We start from the raw sequence: 7185 nt of genomic DNA on the forward strand, positions 1-7185 counted from the left end.
GGCAGGTGAGCTGGGAGCTGTGCTGGGAGGTGTGAGGGCAGGTGAGCTGGGAGCTGTGCGGGCAGGTGAGGTGTGAGGGCAGGTGAGCTGGGAGCTGTACTGGGAGGGCAGGTGAGCTGTACTGGGAGATGGGAGGTGTGCTGTGTGGGCAGGTGAGCTGGGAGGTGTGAGGGCAGGTGAGCTGGGAGCTGTGCTGGGAGGTGTGAGGGCAGGTGAGCTGGGAGGTGTGAGGGCAGGTGAGCTGGGAGGTGTGAGGGCAGGTGAGCTGGGAGGTATGAGGGCAGGTGAGCTGGTAGGCGAGATGTGAGGGCTGGGAGCTGTGCTATGAGGTGGGGGGGAAAGTGAGCTGTGCTGTGAGGTCAGAGGGAAGGTGAGCTGGGAAATGTGTGGGCAGGTGAGCTGGGAGCTGTGTTGGGAGGTGAGAGGGCTGGTGAGCTGAGAGCTGTGATGTGAGCTGGGATGGCAGGTGAGCTGGGAGCTGTGCTGTGAGGTAGGAGGGCAGGTGAGCTGGGAGGTGGGAGGGCAGGTGAGCTGGGAGGTGGGAGGGCAGGTGAGCTGTGATGTGAGCTGGGAGGGCAGGTGAGCTGGGAGCTGTGCTGTGAGGGGGCAGGTGAGCTGTGCCATGAGGTGGGAGGGCAGGTGAGCTGGGAGCTCTACTGGGAGGGCAGGTGAGCTGGGAGCTGTGGTGTGAGGGCAGGTGAGCTGTACTGGGAGGTGTGCTGGGAGCTGTGCTGTGAGGGCAGGTGAGCTGTACTGGGAGGTGTGCTGTGAGGGCAGGTGAGCTGGGAGCTATGCTGTGAGCTGAGAGGGCAGGTGAGCTGGGAGCTTTGAGGGCAGGTGAGCTGGGAGCTATACTGGGAGGGCAGGTGAGCTGGTATCTAAGGTGTAAGGGCAGGCGAGCTGTACTGGGAGATGGGAGGTGTGCTGTGAGGGCAGGTTAGCTGGGAGCTATGTTGGGAGCTAGGAGGGCAGGTGAGCTGGGAGGTGTGAGGGCAGGTGAGCTGGGAGCTGTGCGGGCAGGTGAGGTGTGAGGGCAGGTGAGCTGGGAGCTGTACTGGGAGGGCAGGTGAGCTGTACTGGGAGATGGGAGGTGTGCTGTGAGGGCAGGTGAGCTGGGAGGTGTGAGGGCAGGTGACTGGGAGCTGTGCTGGGAGGTGTGAGGGCAGGTGAGCTGGGAGGTGTGAGGGCAGGTGAGCTGGTAGGTATGAGGGCAGGTGAGCTGGTAGGCGAGATGTGAGGGCTGGGAGCTGTGCTATGAGGTGGGGGGGAAGGTGAGCTGTGCTGTGAGGTCAGAGGGAAGGTGAGCTGGGAAATGTGCAGGCAGGTGAGCTGAGAGCTGTGATGTGAGCTGGGAGGGCAGGTGAGCTGGGAGCTGTGCTGTGAGGTGGGAGGGCAGGTGAGCTGGAAGCTGTAATGTGAGACGTGAGTTTAGGTGAGCTGTGATTGGAGGAAGTGGGGGTATGGAAATATAAGGGCCTCAGGATTGGGCTTGTCTAAGTAAAGCCCCCCTGATATTTCCATACCCCCACTTCAAAATTTCCACTTCGACCACTGCTGAGGAGTTTATCACTATTGGCTTTCTCATTGTGGTACTTATAATCTGCTTATTGCAATAATACACTTTGACCCCCACAGGAAAAAAAAAACCACCACAGGATAAAGTACACACACATTTGTCCACCATAGGAAAAAAACAAAACACATTCACATTGTCACCCACAGGAACAATAAACACACGCATTGGCTCCCACAGGGAAAAGAAAAACATGCACTTTGTCACCCACAGGAACAATAAACACACGCATTGGCTCCTACAGGGAAAAGAAAAACATGCACATTGTCACCCACAGGAAAAAATAAAACACATTGTCCAGCACAGGAAACAAACCCACATACATGCATATCACCAGCAGGAAAAAAAACACATTGGCCCCCATAGGAAAATACACACATTCTCACCCACATGAAAAAAACACACATACACACATTGTCACCCAAAGGAAATAAAACACACTTGGGAAAATAACACATTGGCCCCCACAGTAAATCACACACACATTGTTATCACACACACATTGTCTCAAACAGAAAAAGAAAACAACGCATTGTCTTCCACAGGAAAAAAAAAAAAAGCAAACACCAAAAATTCCACAGTCTGATGTACAACAGCTGTACTGAGAGCCTGGGGAGGGAGATAAGGCAGGGTGTTTGGAGATAAAGGAATGAAAGAGCAGAAATGAACAAACTGGAGAAAAAACAGAAAAATACATAATCTGTAACAGAACGTACCTACATGGACCTAGTGTATGTGGGTGATATACTATAGTCAGGGTCGGCTCCAGTTCTACTATCACCCCGTGCTAGAAATAATGGAGCAACGCCCCCAATCCAATTAAATCCCTGATTAATACTTTTATTATTATTATTTTTATTGTGAAAAAAAAATACACATAAGGCGTCCATAACTTTATTGCAATTAAAGACAATATAACAACTTACAATATAACAACTGACAACTAACTTATACTAAAATAAAGACATGGACAAAGTTATGACCATTTGGTTAAATGGTCATAACTTACTTTTATTAAAGATATGACCCTGAGCTTTTAATTTAAGTTTGGGAGGCAAAGAAGGATGCTACAAACACTCAGCTCCAGCCATATGTTACTTAACCAATATTAGGGAGCGACTGACATGCCCCCACTGTGGCCATTGTAAGCTGAGCTGTGAAGTCTCACAACCCTCTATAATACTGCATAGTATGAGTGTGTCCGCAGAGATGGACGCCCAAAGTCCTCCCGCAGAGGTAGGCCATACTATGACCCTTCAAAGGATATGTGCTCCACAATGTTTTCTTATACCTTACGTGGCCGCTGGTTTATAGCACCTTCTCGCACAAAATTATAATAACACATAGTGTTAGTAGGAACACAACACAATAAAGAGTATAGGAAAGAGATAGGGGAGGGAGGGATGAACAAACTCCGTCCAGAAAGGAAGTTGCTGGGCGTATACCAGCCTTATAAAGCCCACATATAGCCACTCCCAATATCTCACACATGGTCAGAAAACAACCAACTAAATAATCCCCCCAAACTAGTCTACCTAGCAACAGTTGACCAAATTCTAACCAACTACAAAAAACTACATATCCTTAAGCCTAGGCAGCTCTTGTCTCATCTAAGGCATCCATACAGTACAGTAAGAGCCACACCCTGCCACCCAAACCAAAACACTAGACCGCATCCAAAACAGAAAAAAACAGTACCCAAAAACACACCTAACTCTGACAAATGTACCCTATCAGGGCGAAAAATTTTGCCTGTTCCAGCTGCCAACTATGTTGTTGCACCAACAAACCTGGAGACAAAACGAGAAAAACAGCCTTATTAATCCTCCTGAAAACCTAATCCAAGACCAAAAGGTCTCTAGAACCCTTCCATACAAGGCAAGTGACAATTTCGACCACACTAAGTACACCTCAGGTCACCGCGACCATAGGGCGGCCAAGTCAGCCTTCATCCACAAGATCAGATCAACACCCTTAGACTGTCCAACATCATTGGCTCCAAGGTGATTCACCAACCCTGACGGGCGCCCACAGCGCTTCTTTAAGATGACACAGAAGGTCCAAAAGAGCTGACCAATGCATACCTCAGACACCAAACCACCCAAATGACGACCACCTAATAACAGGGATGACCCTCTTGCCATCCTGTGCTTCTCAGCCCAATAAATAAATGAAATGGCCCACAAGCCAAACTTGCTCAGAAGATACGGACAAAGCTGTAAATGAACAAACAGAACTAAAACGTCAGTGATCAGAACATATATAACAAAAAGGATAGAGAGGTAACCAAGAAGGAGAATTTTAGTATCAATACCCAAGCGAAGGAGAAAATCCAAAATAAGCTCCCGTGAGCCGTAAATAATAAGCCAATTGAATTGAGGCCCTTTTGGAGGAAAAATTAAAAAATCCCTTCACACCCTTAATTTTTTAATGCTAGCCATTCAAAAACTGGTGGGTAAACAACGTTTCTGAGTAGGAAAAAACACAACTTAGAGCTTATCACATCTAACATTTGACCAAAGGCGGATGACCTCCATCTACCAATAGCTTGAATGGCAGATGGAGGCAACCTGCTGGCAGCTGCGCAAGCAGCCGCGCCAATACGGAAAGAGCAAGTACCATACTGTGCAACATCCAAACCCAACTGACCCAAATAGCACTTAAACACAACAGCAAACTAGAATTTAGTCAAGGGGGAGGAGTCCGCATGCACAAACCATTGCAGGCCGACTAACGGGCACAGACCCACATATAAACCAGCTAAACACAAAGGGCAAATCTCAGCAGTAGGATGAGTCTCAATGGTAACCCAATGCCCGCACCCTAACTGATCAGTTTTAGAACAGGGGATTTTGCACAGGACAGCCCCAGCCTAAAGTACCACATGCTTAAGTAATAGACCAAAATACGCTAAAGAAAGCCAGCATAAATGCTAATTGGAACAAAATAGATACAAAGTCAGAAGAAGCAGTCAACAAAACTACCCCCACCAGACACTGCAGCAGTGCCACAGCAATTGGTGGCGAGAAACCCCTACCATGGGGCTTACTTTAGCCCAACCGTTAAGGGCCTTAGACACATGCTAGGGTGGAAGCCATGGCCACCTTAGATCGGCCCCTCTGATAATGGCCCTGCACAAACTCAACCAAGTGTTGATCCAAACACTTACCCGCAGGATGCCTAACCTGCTAAGTCTACCAGTAACGCCATGCTGCCTCATAAAACCTGCAAAGTGGGCAGAGCCAGGGACCTCTGAGCCAGGCCATCTAGTCTGGCTCGACAATCTGCCAGACAGAAGATGGAGCAAGTCATCCCAATCGGGTAGGCCTCAGGGACCAACATCCAAAACCTGTCAAATTGAAAATGGGATAGGGAATCCACTAAACCATTCTCAATGCCCGGCATGTGTTGCACCCTAAAAACAATATTCACCTGTAAACACTTCAAAACCTAGAACCTCAACAGATGCAGCGCCAAATGGGAAGAGAAATGCTGATTATTACCAGCATGCACCACTCCCAGGTTGTCACACCAAAAATATATTCTAGCTAGACAACCTATTAGCCCCCAAATCAACAACCACTATCATTGGAACATTTTTCAATAACTGCAGGTTGGGCCAAACGCCACATGATATCCATGATACAGGCCATGGAGCAGTGCATCAGTCCCCTTGAAAAATGCTCCAAGCCAGGTGAACCAGCAGCATCGGGGAACAACAGTAATTTGGCATAGTCAACCAGCTGCAAGGGCCAATCAACTCCAAATTAAAATCAACCAAAAACTAAGCCCACACCAAGATTTCCCTGAATAGGTGGACACTGAAATGCGGGTAGGAGACCACCACAATAGCACGTGCTAGCTTACGGCAAAACACCTGCCCTGCCGGTAGAATTGGAAGCAAAATGAAATGAACCTAGGACCGACCGCACCTGACGCAGTTAACCCGCCAGGAAGCCAAACACTGAATCTGCACTAACAACTGCTGCACCACATCAGCCAGCAACCAGCAGCACCCGGCAACTGTATCCACTTCAATTCCCAGGCAAGACAAGCAGAAAGTCGGGCCTTCCGTCTTGTCCTAGGAAACAAGGATGCCGGGCACCTGGATAAGGGGGCCAGCGCAGAAAACAAAAATCTCTCAACAAACTGTGGATTCAGATGGGCTGAGGAACAAAAGTCGTCCGAATAATGTGCAACTCCTGCATGGCCTGTACCAGCCTGGATACACCAATGCAAGAAAGTGCTAAACTGTTCAAAATATGCACACGAGATGGCACAGCCCATGGGAAGGCACCTGTCCACAAAAATTGGCCATCTAACCTAAAACCCATAAAACATGGGGACTGACGGTGAAACAGCAGCAGGCAAAAAAGCAGTTTCAACATCCAATTTTGCCATGAAAGCCCCAGGACCAAAATCCCTATCAGCGCGAGCACCTAATCACATAACTGGTACTAAACCTGACAAGTAAGTGGGGGATTGCATCGTTCACAGAGCCCCCATGAGGATCAGACAAATGCAGAATAAATGATATTAAACCCGGGCATGACACCGAGAGGGGAAATGCAAAGGAGGGACCGGAAAAGGCCCGGACATACAGCCCAAAGCCACTTTAGAAAACACTGTCGTACCACATGGGGAGCTCTTTGGCCGAACGCAAATACGGGGGGGCGACCACATGCAATGCACTAGCTACAGGTAACCGGAAACCCGCACTAATACCCTCCAGCAAATATTGGGAATCTACCCTCAAAGGACACCAGCCCAAACATTTAGACAACTCATCTAATACCACAGGAGAATAGACCTTATTTATCAACTCTGGAAACATCATCCCTGCCCCCTGAACTGCCCTTTGATCCTGATGTACAGTCTTTGGCAGGGTGACTGCCATTACAAATGTGGCAGTAGGTATGAAAACGACACCCAGCTCCCCTGGAACACCGAGAATCACTATAAGGGAAACCTTTCCCCTTGGCAAGCGCGCTCACACCTGCACAGGAAGGAGGTTTAGCCTTCCTGTCTTGCACCACGTCCGCAGACGTCTTAGCCTCCTGGGTAACTGCTAACCATTCCTAAACATCTTAACGGCCCGGTAGCATAACCAGCTGACCGTCCTGCTTCCTATGAAGCTGTTTGTCATAATCTCTCCAAACAAAGGCCTCAGAGTACGCGAACATGTCATGCACCAAATGAATATATTTAATAACATTACGGTGCTTTGTTGGCCAGTTTCGAGGTAGCAGGCCGAAAAACCAGGATGCCACTGAGCCAATGGTGATTGTACTGCCCCGCACTAAGTGTCTGACAAATTTGGAGCAGCCAGCATAACCAATACTCTATGTTCCAATAATCCAGTCAGATGTGATCTGAAGAACTGAGGGCCTGATTCAGAGCCGGACGCTCTGACAAGAGCGCTCGCTCTGAATCAGGGCCCTCCTACCTAAAATTGGAGCGGCCTCCTGGCCGCTCGCATAGCTGTGGGTGACCACCCACAGTTTATGCGAGCGGCCAAAAAGATGGTCGCGATGGTCAAGACCATCGCGACCATCGGGCTTGCGACAAGACCCTGTGGTAGGGTCTCGCTGCCACAAGCCCAGGAGTGCTTT

Source organism: Taudactylus pleione, unplaced genomic scaffold (assembly GCF_031769625.1).
Source record: "Taudactylus pleione unplaced genomic scaffold, aTauple2 ptg000352l, whole genome shotgun sequence".
NCBI classification, from domain to species: Eukaryota; Metazoa; Chordata; class Amphibia; order Anura; family Myobatrachidae; genus Taudactylus; species Taudactylus pleione.